The sequence below is a fragment of the Parus major genome, chromosome 10 (genome assembly GCF_001522545.3).
Source record: "Parus major isolate Abel chromosome 10, Parus_major1.1, whole genome shotgun sequence".
Lineage (NCBI taxonomy): Eukaryota > Metazoa > Chordata > Aves > Passeriformes > Paridae > Parus > Parus major.
The window spans coordinates 13718792-13732949 of NC_031779.1; the positions used below are offsets into that span (position 1 = coordinate 13718792).

Sequence of the window (14158 nt, forward strand, 5' to 3'; positions counted from 1 at the left end):
TACTGAGTTGGGAACCACAGTTCTGTGGCCTGAATACACAAGAGCCCACCAAGCAGCAGTGGGGGAGTTGTAGAGCTGAGCTATTGCAGAGGGGCTGGAGCCTCACTGCAACACAAGCTAACAGAGCGTCACTGATTTAATTGACTGATGATTTAATAAAATGCCCTGGATATAGATTAACTCCCTTTGCTTAATGTAGCTCAGCTTCCTGGCAGCAGGAACTGGCACTGCACTGTTCCTGGGCTGGGAGCTGGACTGCCCAGGGGCACCCACCCCCTGCTCACACCACTTGATTCACCCAAACCTTTCCCATTACCCTTCCCAAAATAAAGAATTGTAACACAAAGCTAAGATACAGGCAAGCAGATACACACACACATAAAAAAATAAGCTTAAGCCTTATCCATACTGTGCTAAGTCCCTAACTCAGCTTTGCCAGCCCTGTCTTACTCCAGAGAGCAATACCTAGCCAAACACCCTTAGTCTCAACATTAAGTTTCTTCTTTTGGACCATTTAAATCTCGTAATTGTCAAAAAAAATCATCACCTGGATTACTTAATTCCTGCCCAAATCTTGGGAAGATATGAAGCAGTGGAGGGTTAACAAAAGCAGCACTTTCCCCATGAAGGGGAAGGCAGAGATCCCTCTCAAGTGTTTCCCTGCTCCATCCCTTCACCTATTAGTAGATACAAAAAACAAACCTACAAAACTCAAACCACATCAGCTATCTCTTTATAGTTCATATGCCCAATTTCAAATTAAGAAAGATACTGTAAAAGTTGGAAAAACAGAGAGTAAAAAAGGATTATTAGCCAGCTCTAATTATACAAACTGATCTCATCTTCTTGTCATAAGCCTCTTTCCTGTTTCCGGAATCTATCTGTGCTACAGAAAGACCAGCCTTTTGTAAATGTCCATGGGTCATCAACACAGGCTGATTAATTTCCCATTTTACAGTACACACACACTGTCAAGCAATTCACTTGTAATCCGATATAACCCTGCCCTCACTTGTAAATTTTTTCCTCTAACATATTACAAAAGGCAAACAGTACTTAAGATATCGATTTGTAAAATCCAAACATTTCAAAAGGAGGCATCATGCTTCTATAATAAAATAAAAATCACAGACCACATCTTCAGTTCAAGTAGCTACATCCTAATAAAGTTAAGACCTAACAGTCGACTTGAATTAAAGAGCAGCATGTACGCAAAAGCACACATATGTTTATACTCAAATTAAGTCCTCCAACAGGTTCTGGAGCAGCTGTTTCATGTATGCATGAGACTTTTATCTCAGGCTCAAAATTTAACTTCCAGAAATCCTTAGCAGACATTCTAGCTGCCTCCTCAAGTGAGCAAAATCCAGTTTATACCTTCCTACACACTTTTTTGTTTCAATACATGTTTTAGCAGTGTGGGGAAGCTCTCAGTGACAACCAGCTCATGTTTGTACGGATGATTCTTGACTTTGGGGGTTTAACCAGGACCTTCATGGAAATCCCCAGGTATCAAACTGAAGCATCACGCAAGTTACTGGGTATCCCTGAAAACAGAGATGCATTATATGGGACGAGGTAAAGAATGGAAGGAGGCAAGAACAGGCTTTGGGGAGCGTTTCACCCCAGTGCATAAAAGGATAAACACAGTGGAGAGCCATCAACAGAAAGGAGATGCCTACAGCCTTACATATGCAGTGGGAGAGAGCAAAGCCTCTACTATTGATTCCTACACTTCTTGACTGCCTCCTAAAACCTCCACTTCACTATTCTCTGACTCTCAAGGTTGTGCTGTTTTAGGAACTATGCTGAGCAATGATGGTTTCAGGAATATAAACAACATCCCCAAGCCCTAGAGCTGAGCAGTAAGGCCCTGCTCCTCACTGTGCTTCCCACACCACAGCATTATACTGCATTCCCAAAAACACAGGCTTGCAGCAGAAAACAATCCATGATGCCCAAAACACCACACACACTTTAATGATGACAAATATTAAATATTTCCTAGTATTTCCAAACCAGGTGGTTACCCAATGAGTATTTTAATAAAGGCATGCACCAACCTTAACTCCACAGCAGAGAGTTCTAGCCACAGGTTGAGATGGAAAAAAATAGCAACAAAAGACCAAGATGCAAGACATGTTTCCACTTGCATTTTGGTCTAAGAAGCTTCAGTGCCCAACATTTTAATGTGCTTTTCTTCTCTGAAGAATACATCAGACTCATTTTTCCCTTTAGGCTCCATTTTGCAAATGCTGCCATTGTGGCCCCAGGCACCACAGACCTACTCAGGAAAAGGCTGGCTGACACTTCACTGCAGAAGAGGAAAATTTCATCAGAAACTTCAGGTTTCCTACAGGAGTACCTGTGCTAACCTCACTCCCTGTGCCACAGCATGACCACATCTGACAATGCAGAATTACAAATTGTTTCTTCATAATTGCTCCTCTCCTTTCAACTCACACAACTATGGGAAAATGTTCTTCTCTAAACATATACTTTAGGCAGTGGGAGAACATGCTCATTTTGCTGAAACATCCTTTCTGAGGCACAACAGGCCCAAAAAATGCACATCATTCACTCAGAAACTGCAAGGATGGAGTCACTTGGTGTGGCATTCCCTGCAAGGAAAATGAGAGCTCTATTCCCAGTGTTTATTGCACTGGGAATATCCCACAGAAAGTAAAACGCCAAGCAACAGAAAATATTACATCCCTAGCCCAGAAAAGAGAGAACACTCACTCAAGCCCCATTTTTAAATAAATTAAAGCATCAAATAATGAAAATCCAAGTAAGCACAGTTTGAATCCAGTTCCACTAACCCACCTTCTGCACTTGAGCCTTTCTGCAGCACATTTATATGCAAAACCCCACATTTTGCAGACACCTAAAACTGTTTCTTTCCACTGCCTTTACAAAGTGACCTTTCAGGCTGGTCTCTGAGGAAATGAACGGGTTAAGTGCCCAAAGGTCCCAGCCTCCCCAGTAAATCATTTATTACCCCAGCTTGGGGACAAGGAGCTCTGCAGAAGCGAGAGCCCACGCTGTGCAGCTGTTCCCAGCCAGGCAACTCTCCACAATTATGTTATAACACAGGATTAAGCTCAGGGAGTGGAAATCCGTCCCTTCATTGCTGAAGGCTTTTTTCTTTTTTTCAAGTTATGCAGCTATTTTAAATGTTACAGAGCTCATTAACATGAAGTTCATTAAGCAGTAACCACTTTATGAATGAAATGAAAAGATTGTCATTATAAGCACAATTATGGAAATACTAGACCAGCAGGTAGAAAAAGGAAAGGGTATGAGAATGCTGCTCCTGAACTCCAAATTAGCCTTTCTTTTTTTCCCAGGTCCTTCAGAGGAGGCACACCCAGAAATCAGACATGAGGCACAGGCTGGTTCCCAGGCAGGACTTCAGGTGAGCAACTTGCTGCCTGTGCTGGGCCTCCCCAGAGATTTCACTGCTGCGGCTGAGTACAAAATGTCATCCCCCTTGGTCATGCCCAGAAAGGCTCTGGAATCTTCCTCAGCAGTGAGCACTGCTTGCTGCAACTCACCACACTCCCCAAATTAGCAGAAAGCTAAGAAATACTATGACAAATCAAGCCACAGATTGCTTCTCTGCAGCTGGTGTCGTGCATTCCTCCTTTAAACACGATGAACTCGGAGGACAGCTCTCAGCAAGCCTCTTATTCATTCCTGATAAAGCAGGTTCCATTCACAATCATGCCAAGGACTTCATTTCTTTCTCAAGGTCTGAAAATAGCTATAATTCCACTGCTCAACCCCACTGAAAAAAGGAAAACCCAAATAATTAAAATACATACTTGTCTCTCTACCAGTAACAACAGTTTATGATTAATCCACCCAGCTGTTGCCACAGCTCAGTAACACCAAACAATTTGGACTCAGACTAGTTGAAGTGCTGGTCTTGTAGGCAAGACCATGGAAAATATGAGGCACTGCAGAAGGTAAACAGGTTAGGGACAGCAGGAGGAGAAAAGAGGCAGCTTGCTGAGGTTTTCCTCCCTCCCTCTCTCCCTTGACAGAGCTCACACATGGCAAGCACCCATTTCCAGGCAAGGCTCTGGCAGTTTCTTTGCTTCAGGCTAACAGCTTTTACCCATTCAAGTCTTTTTTGGAGAGAAAGGGTGTAACTCCATGAGTCAAAACAGCTCCTGTCAGTATTGCAATAACCATATACTTGCTTTTTGGTCAGATCCATCCTGTGATCTGGTTCACCACACCAAGAAGCTGGTGTTAGCTGAACAGCAAACCCAGAAGGCTGAAGAACACGACTGCTCGGGGGCAGACAGACCGACAGCCGCTGTGCCGACCAGGAGGCACCTCGGCTCTGATCCCGGCCGGCTCCCGTGGAAATCCTGGGGCTGTAACCATATGCCTGCCCCAGGGACATGAAAGCTGTATCTTAAAATATTAGGGGAAAACAGCTGATGTTTAAAGTGTTAATTGCTATTTTATACCATTTAGTCTGCTTGATACAGGAGGTAACACCACATATCCCTTTCCTACTTCTACCACAAAGAGATTGTATTTTATGGCAAAATAACTTGTTGAATTTGTTTATATCATTTTAACTGCTTTGATATCAGCATCCCCTCCTCCTGTCAAGGCTGTTTTACAAAAGGCTTGACATGGGCAAACCCATTCTCCCAAACTCCTCTTCTCAATCCTGGAGTATACCTGAAAGAGCTGCCAAAACATTTAACCTTACTTTAACTGCATGAAGCAGTACAGGTGGCTTCAAGACGTTCTTCAGGTCGTTCCCACACCAAGCAGGGAGAAGTAGGGCAGGTCACAACACTCAGCTCCTGGAAAGGGGAAGAATAAGAAGGAGTCAACAGGTGCAAGGGCCAGGATGGCTGAGAGCAGTCCCAACACCCAAACTGGCACTGCAACACCTCCACCAAGGGGGAAACCATCCTCTCCCTTGCTAGCCACGTGGGAGCCATGTGTTGCTTCCTGCAGCAGTCTCATGTGGTTCCATGAACACACACAGGACAATGGTCACATTATGGATAGGGCTATTTATAGACACACATGGGCATCTGCCACCACCTAAGAATAACTTCACTGCTGCGTTGTATTTGCTGCTGTCCTGCTATTTGGTTTATCCCCAAAGCTGCTGATCTGCTGTCCATCGCTGTATCCCAAACAACTGAGCTGGCCTTAAGTCCTTTGCGTCCATCAACACAGCCTCTCTCAGATAGACTTCATCAAACTCTTTATGGACTCCTTTATACCAAGGTGTTTTAACAAGAACAAAGGTAGATGATGGCACATGGGGACCAGCAGATGAAGCCCAAATCTACCAAGACGTCTCTGCCAAACCCTTCTGGGTTGCCTGCACTTTTCCACAGGTTGCTTTCCTGCTCTGGGGCAAAATCTACTCAGTAGATTCATCCATAGAGATGATCTCCAAAGCATACCTAGAAAGAGCAGTTAAAGGGAATCAAATGTCAAAAGGTGAAAAAGCCAAGATTGGGCTATAGTTTATTGAATGCTGTGTGGGAGATTTTGTTAACTAAACTAAAGTTATCAGGGTATCTCAGACCATCATTTGGTTACCACACCTCAAAAGGTTGTGGCTACACACACACACCACTGAACACAAGCACAACACACCAGCTGCCTCCTCCTGTTCTGTCAGAGACAGACTCTGCCCCTGCACTCTCCCTGTTGGGAAAACATCCATAATCTGGGAATCTCACAGCCTGAGCCAACCTGCCAACCTCAAAGTGCAATTACAAGCACAAGAAGTAACAATGGCAAAACTAGTTCCCGGCTGGGAAATCAATTGTACTGTGTGAATTAACTGGGTACAGGACTGGAAGGTGAGGCACCGCACAACACATCTCACTCCTTCATCTATACAAAAACTGCATCACCTGAATACCTCACTGCTGGTTTTACACAATGTTTTTTCTTAAGAGTAACAGCTAAAAGTCTCTTTTATCCATTTTGCTGAGGAAGTATTTTGCAAAGCACTACAGGATACTGTGTTTTACTACAAATACGTTTATTTTGATATAGGCCAAAGAGGAAAAACAGGGAAAAAGTCATACCTTTAAAGTATGAGGATTGTGCATTAATTCCTTCATTGCCATGTCACATATTTCTGAATTACAGTCTTATGCCAAACTACTGGAGCTGAAAGTGGAATTACCTGAACTCTTAAATGCCAGTTAAGAGCGAACAAACACTCTTTGGATTCATTAATCAGTAAAAACCACCCTCACAGTCACAAACAAGCAGACTGGAACTTTCCTCTGGCATTTTTGTAGTGTTGTTTTCTGGACCTCAGTTTTGAAGACAGTTACTGTTTGATAAAGCAATGATTAACTATTTGCCATCCTGTGTTGATCTCCAAGGAACAGCTCTTTCCAAGGCAGACAGAACAACAATACACTGGTTTCACTCGTTTATGAGACACTGATTACTTGGCTTTCATTACTCTATTTATGTATTTTGGCAGAGAAAGCAAGGTTTGCTGCTATCCCTTTGAACCAACAAGGACTGTGGGTATGGTTAATGTTGCCAGGGTTGATAGTGAGCATGCTGTGAATCACTGCAGGTTTTTCCTCATCTCCACTAAGGAATGAGGGTGTGGAAAGCTCACTTGGATGCTCAGGACCTGGAAAGTATTAGCAACTGGAGAAAATAAACTGGCCTAGAAATGAAAAATTAACATAGATCATAAAATTCTTCCTTACAGTTTTTTGTCTGGTTTTATTCTGTGGGAGGTGGGAGTTTTTAGATTGCTACAAGAAGAAGCAAACTACATTAAAAATCTTATATATTTTAGTTCTGTAAGTAAAGAGCCTGCAGAATCAGTAAGATTGTCCACATTAAAGTATCAATTCCCCAAAGAACTGATTCCTGTTTCCCTTGAAATCATTATGGGACAACTCCTGCATGCCTAAGCACACCCATTTTAGAAGGATTTCCTCATGGGGATTTCTTCTCTTTCTCCTCCTTTACTGGGAAATCATTACCAAGTGTTGATGAACACTGATATAGCTCCTGTTTTCTGAATCTTAAAAAGATGGGTTTAAAAATTATATTCCATGGGTGAGCTCATACTGCTTTACAAATGAAACCCAGTATTATCACAAGAAAATGATGACATACAGTAGCTTTATAAAAAGCAATTTGGTTTCTACCCAGCTCTGCCAATATTCCAAACAACATGTAACTCCGGATAATTACTGCTTAAAAGGCCCTATTGTCATGATATCCCACAGTGCTCACTAAAGTAAATGGGAATGTAAAGCAGAGTCCTTTTGACACCTGCCTTTAAACAACCTATTTTGCTTGAGTTTAATAAAAATAGGGGGGAAACCCCATCTCTTTTGTTGGGACACTATTTGATAGCAGACTGTTTATGGTCTTGCTCCTTCCATAGTGAGACAACTAAAGCAGAAATTGCCCAGGCCACTGATGAATTCTCTCTCTTTATGAAGAGAGAAGAAAAGAAAATTTAAGGACAGTGTTACAGGTATTTACAATTTTAAGAAGACATTATGTGGCCCTGTGGATTATATATGCAATTGCTGTAAGAGAGGAGTCATTTTAGCAAAAAAACCCAATAGCTTAGAGGTGACCTGCATCTGATACATCCTTAAGAGGCAGAGGAGTAAAGCAACAAAAGATGCTCTTGTTACATTTCTAAATTAACTGAAAGGCAGTGAACACAGATAGAAAAGAAATTCTGAGTTGATAATCTGTTTGAGAGGAATCAGTTGGGAGTCTCAAACGTGCCTGATAGAGTCACAACACATGGACCACAGGGTTTCCAGTTACTTTGCTGATTCTTCTCCAACAAACTCCCACCCTTCCCAAACACTCCCCCAGGGCCCTGCACCGAGGAAAACACTCCTCGAGTTTGCTCTTTTTTCCCTGAACCCAAACCTATTTTATTTTTCTGAGAAGTGTTCCATGTTTTGTTGCTCTGCCATCTGAGCATTTTGACATGTCAAATGAGTTCCCACCATCTGGTTGTAATTGCCATTGCAAAGCTTTCAACAAATTCAAAAAGCAGCACCAAGATGAGGGCACTAATGTTCATGGGGATGGATGGCTGATTATTTGGGATTATTTGATACAGCTGAAACCTTTTCATAGACAAGGCACCCAGGCAAAATCAGTCCTCAGCACCCAAACAAACCTCTGGGGTTCTTCTGAGTTTTGGCTGTTGTCAGCTATAAAACCTCCTCACAATTTCATATCAAATGCTGTCAAGGAAAATATTGCTTCTCCTCCTCATCTCCCAAATTACTGGGTGTACAACTGCTGCTCTCAATACACAGCCTATAGTTGCATATCATGATATTCTCATTACAGGACATCCTTTTCCTGTTTCTACTGCATCTCCCAGGAGAGACAGGCTCACAAGACCTTTCCAGAAGTTTGGCTGATGGTCAGAACTGTATTTCCTAATTCCTTAGGGAAGGGAATCTGGACACACTCCTTGGACAACCAGAGGATCACACCCAGCCAGCATGGGTTTAGGAAAGGCATGTCCTGCTTGACTAACCTGATCTCCTCCTATGACAAGGTGACCCGTTTAGTAGATGAAGGAAAGGGTGCAGAAGTTGTCTGCCTAGACTTTAGGAAAGCCTTTGACACCTTGTTTCACAAGCCCTCAGACACTTCTAAAACCATATTTTTAAAAAAATTCTTTTAATTCTCCAATAGGTTCTTCTCCCTCCTCTCTCCTCTACCACGATATTCAGGTGACAGTCTCAATGAGTTGTGCCTCTTGCTAGAACGGGGCAAAACCCAAAACAAACCTCTTCATAAGACCAGGAAACAGAAGAAGCACAAATAGTGAAGGCAAGAACTACTTCAGCATGGCCATCATCAACAGCTACCAACACAATATGCCTCAAAGGCATAGGAAAATGCCACTTGACCACAGCTCCCTACGTAACAAAATGGGCCTATTTTCTTTGAAGTACTGGGTGCAGGTTGTGACAGCACATGCCAGACATTTCCTGGGAAGATGACATGTCACTCCTAGAGTAGGATATGGACCCTGAGAGAAGGCAGGGCTGTTGGAAACAACATTCATGTGAAAATTTCTGTTGGAAGGCTTGTCTGGTCCATCACCCTGCTCAAAGCAAGGCCATGACATCAAGGTTATGAAATTATCCCCATGCTTTCATTGTTCTAAATTGTCCCAGTCAATGTGGCCTGTTTTTCAGTTCCTGTATATAAAATTGAGCTAAATAAGGTAACTGAGCTTCCTCACCACAGAAGGAAATCAGACTTACTGTCAGTACAAGGCATTCCTGCTCCAGCTGTGAAGCCTACACAATTCACTTGTTTAATATGACTTTCCTCATGTACAAAACTGATTTTCTTCTTCATTTCCACACAGCTTACAAAAATAATAAAATAAAGAAATAAATCTTTAATTTATTTGTGACCAGGATGTACATGCTGAAACCAAACACCAGCATATACCATGCACTGACACAGCAATACAAGGCTTTCTCCTACATGTTAAGGAGGTATCTTGGTATAAAATATAAAGAACAAATCTATATTCTTTTCTCCCACTGCAGCTCCTGCCAAGCCCAAGGTCCCACTATGATGAGCCCAATGGATGTAGCAAGAATCCCTCTGCCATGATGTTACACAAAGAAATGCTGAGAAGAGACACAGAGGGACAGAAAATGACACAACTGGCCCAAGGCTTTAGAGATGGCTGCCAGCACAGTTTGTAATCTGGATGGTATCATCTCTCCACCCTTGCAGCAGTGGTGTGTTTCCCTGTTTCTTCAAAAGCCGTCTCCATCCCCGCCCGCTCTGCCCAGCTCTGCCAAGCACCCGCCACGCAACCGTGACATTAAGTCACTTCAGTGCTCGAATCAACATGTCACTGGAGCTGCCCAGAACTTAATTATATGAATTAGGAGATCTGTATAATGGTGCTAAACCAGTAATGAAAGAGAAGGTTTAATGATGCAACAAAAACCTGCAACGCAGCACTCAGATTACGGGTGGGTTACACAACAGCTCAAACAATTCAGCGTTTAGGCTGCAGACTTGCATAGTGCACATCACATTTTCCCAGAGCCATCATCTGACTCCCAAGCATGTGAGATCCACTCAAACACACCCTTCATGCCTCCCTTGCACCAGAAGCTCAAGGAAGAAGGTGAGGCTCAGTTTTTGAGCAGCAGTCATCCACATCCAGGAGAAGAGATGCCCAAAGCAAAGTCAGCTCTTTTCCCAAACTCACACTCAAACTCCAAAAGATTTATCTGAAGCCTGTCCTAGCAACCACTTCTATCTCACAAGTACGGCCTGCTCCTCCCAGCATTAACACTCTATTGCACAGAGATGACATAACTCCAGTGAAACCTGTTCAGTTGACAGCTGGAGTGATTTTTGCATTGTGCCATGTGAGTTAACTCCCAGCTGCAGCCTCGTTTAAGAAAGTATTATGAGCAGAGCTTTAAAAGAGACATCACCCATGAACTGACAGCAAATAAGGTAATTTAGGTATTTGATGAGCACTCAGCATGAACTGTTCATATGGAAGACAATGCTCCTACCCCAAGATTTCTGAATGGACTTGATTACTAAATAAGCTCAAATACTTCCAGATAGTATTGATTTCTATTCATAGTACTTATATAGCTTAAGGGAGAAATCATTTGGTTTGAAATATTCTTTTAGAATCTATTGACCTTTCATGTCAGTAAACACAATACCAAATTGCAGCTTAGCAGGCCTATTTCACTTTTTTTCTTTTGTAAAGTGCTCAGATGAAAAACACTACAAGCATCAGGATTGAGAAGTATTATTTAGATTTCAAAAGCAGTTAAGTGCCACAGCAAATCCATATGTTCAATATTAAAGGGCTCATAAGAAAATTGACAGGACCAAAACTGCAATGGGGAAGGAAGAGTGATAGCATCAGCTGGGAAGATGCTTACCAATATTTGCACGTGCTTTTTCAAACAAAAGCCTCAAGAAGAGATGCTGTGCCTTATCTAGAAACCCTTTAAAATGCCACTAGTATGTCACTGTTCTTAATAGAAAAATGTCATACTCATATTCCTCTGTCACCTGTAAAATACACTATTAATTCTATTAATATCCACAGTGGTAACTGCTTATCTCCATGTGTTACCATTCCTCCTCACTTTTGCCAAGGCAGAAGGTAGCACAGGGCTGCTGCTACAAGCCATTTGCAGCTGCAACAGATCTGCATTTTCTACATTGAGGCAGATGGCTGGAAACAACCAGCATGCAACCACAGAGCATCTTTTACTCTGCAAACCCTTCAGCAGATTTGCTTTCATATAGCTCAACTTCTCTTTCCCCTCCCTCTAAACAAAAAGAATGTTTTCATTTAGCTGCTGTTTTTTTCCTCCTTTACAAATGCAGACACCTGCAACAAATTCCTCTTTAGAGCAGCAGATCATAGCAAGGCAGTGTATTATGAGTAGAAAAGCAAGGGACATTATCAAATAGCATTAGCACACGGCACAGATTTTCCCCAGTGCCCAAAGAGTCCTGGGCATGCGACTCCAAGTGCACGCCAGGGGAGGAAGCAAGCTTTTGTCACTAGAAAAAAGATTCCTGAAGCAACTCAGCAAATGCTCATATAACCTCTGTCTCAAAGTCTGACATCAAATACAACTTGTGATTAACTGAGCCTGCTACTGGCTCTGCATTCATACAGCAAAGTAAAATCCTGGAGGTGCCACATCCTCACATGTGTTTCACACATGGGCTGGAGGTGGCCACAGTAAGACCTGCTCATTATTTTCTCTACAAAGCACACTCCTCCCCGTTAATCAGGAGTTACAACCAGTCATCCAACTAACACTGTGATGACTTCACTGCCAGCTGCTAGGCATCCTCAGAAAAACAAAAACAAATTACATGAGGCCTACCGTCACTTACCAAATCCTACTACAGGTACACCAGGCTATTGGGCAACTTTGCTGACGTACCTGCCAGGACATCAGGGACTTATTCCACAACCATCCCCTGAAGCAAAGGATCTTTAGTTACAGCAATGACAAGAGTTTTTCACCCAACAGAACACCCTCCCCCTCCTCACCTACCCCAAGAAGGTACAGCTTTTTGCTCAGTGAAGGAAAAATAAGAAGTTAAAACCAACCGATTGTTGGGACACACCCTTCTCCCAGTGCACCTGCAAATGACCACTTGTGCAACAGCACCTGAGTGTCAACAGGACTGTGGGCACTACCCAGGCACGCACACAGCAATCAAGCAAAGGCACTAGCCGCATTTCCACGTGCACACAGGGTTTTCAAGTGCCTATCTACCTATCTACACCTATGCAAGTGGTGATTCACCTCTGGCAAGCCCAGCCTCAAACTGCTGCTATCTCCTCTTTCCCGTATTCCTGCAATTGTGGCTAATCTTCCAGTCCAACATTGCCTGCCTTCTTCAGGACTTGCCATTCAGCAGAGCACTAAACAGGGTTAGCTGGTAACAAAACAAAAATAAAAACTCAATGAAAAGTAATTAAAATCCCCTGAAAGGTTTTTCTGAGGTGGGAGGGTGTCTTCAATTGCACTTAGTCTTTTTGATACAGCATGCACAGCCTCATCAATTTTTTTTTTAGCATCAGAAAAGTTTTTGCTCCCTGCTTTGACTGAGCTGATCACAGCCCACTTGTGGTAACACATTTTGGTTGCCATCTGACCCAGAAAAGAATTTCAGAAAGTATCACCTCTATGCACAAAGTGCATCTTGCAGAGGGCACCAGAGGAGTTTTTCCAGCCACACACAGATGCTCACTAGTTTACCCCTACACAAAAGCTTTAACACCACAGATTTAATAACCTACCTGCTAGTCCAAGGAACAAATAAATCCCCTACTTGAAAACAGAGAGGAATAACCCTAAAAGTAAAAGCTCTGTAAACTATCATTTCATGAAACAGATACCTGTTCCTACCTGTGCCCAGACTGACTGGCCCTCGGTCAGTGTCGAAACCACAGATCCAGTTGTCTGGTCTTGAGGCACAAGTTTGCTCAACACTTCTGTTACTGTCTTCTGAAGAAGAACATTTTGAGACAGGGATCATACCACAGTCTTTAATATTATTCTTACCTTGGATCAAATGCTTTTATTCTCTGTACTTTTTGTTTGCTGATTCTTGAGCTATCTTTTTCAAGATAATAACTTCACTTTTGGGTTTTTTTTCCCCCCTCAAGGTGCTCTGCCCTTAACAACAGCAAACTTAAGTTTACACATTATTCCAAACATGACACCTGTTCTAAACAATGTTTTTCTATCTATATTTAAAAAATGCTCCAACATACACTTCATTAATGGCAACAGAGGGCACATGCACTTTTTCCACAGCATTTTTAGGATTAGAAAGAGTTAAGCCATGGGAAGTAGTGACACACTGATGCCAATTTAATTTTTGTGTGTTCTATGCACAAATAATAAGAAATTATATGCTTTATATAATTGAATAAGTTCTGGCATTTCCACAAACAGAAAATAAAGACAGCAGAATTTAATGTCCACTCAGAAATCTAAACAAAGAAGGGGTTTAGATGAAGAAAAGTATTCTGAAAAATTGACCACACGTTCCCTGATCCATTCAATTTTCTTCCTAGCAGTTTCAAATAATCATTCTTACCCCTACCAAAACAAAAATGCAAGGAGTGCAAGCCTACAGCACAGGCATTTAGCACTAGAGGTTGCTAGAGATCACAGACAACTCATGACATCCCAAGAAGTGATTGGTGCCACAGGTGAAAAAAACCTTCACTGAGAGTCCCAGTCTCAAAGAAAATCTCAAACAGCCTTCTGAAAAGGGAACAGATCTCACAGCTCTTGGATCATCCAGGGAAACCTGACACTGACCAGTGCTGGAAAGACACAGCTCAACTTTAGAAGTGCTCTTCTACAGATCGCTACCAAGCCTTCCCCAGCGAGGGATTTCATCTCTAGTAAGGTTTCAATAACTGCTTTATGCCTGCCCCAAGCAGTTGCCACCAAGAGGTTTTGTTCACTCCTGAGCCACACATCTGCTGCTTGCTGGACCAAGGCTCAGCCAGGTTGACACCCATGTTCCTTTTGACACATCAGTTTTGTGCTGGAGCAGGTTCCCCCACGTGGGAGAAGGG

General features: G+C 42.6%; 1 protein-coding gene across 3 annotated transcripts in view; it reads right to left on the reverse strand.

Moving 5' to 3' along the window:
* Positions 1-14158, reverse strand: part of AKAP13 (A-kinase anchoring protein 13) — a 203070-nt gene that overhangs the window by 152091 nt on the left and 36821 nt on the right. For all 3 annotated transcript variants that reach the window (XM_015639124.3, XM_015639123.3, XM_033516895.1), the window contains exon 3: positions 4736-4832. The gene's annotated coding sequence lies outside the window, so the exon portion shown is untranslated. The remainder of the gene's footprint in view (positions 1-4735; positions 4833-14158) is intronic.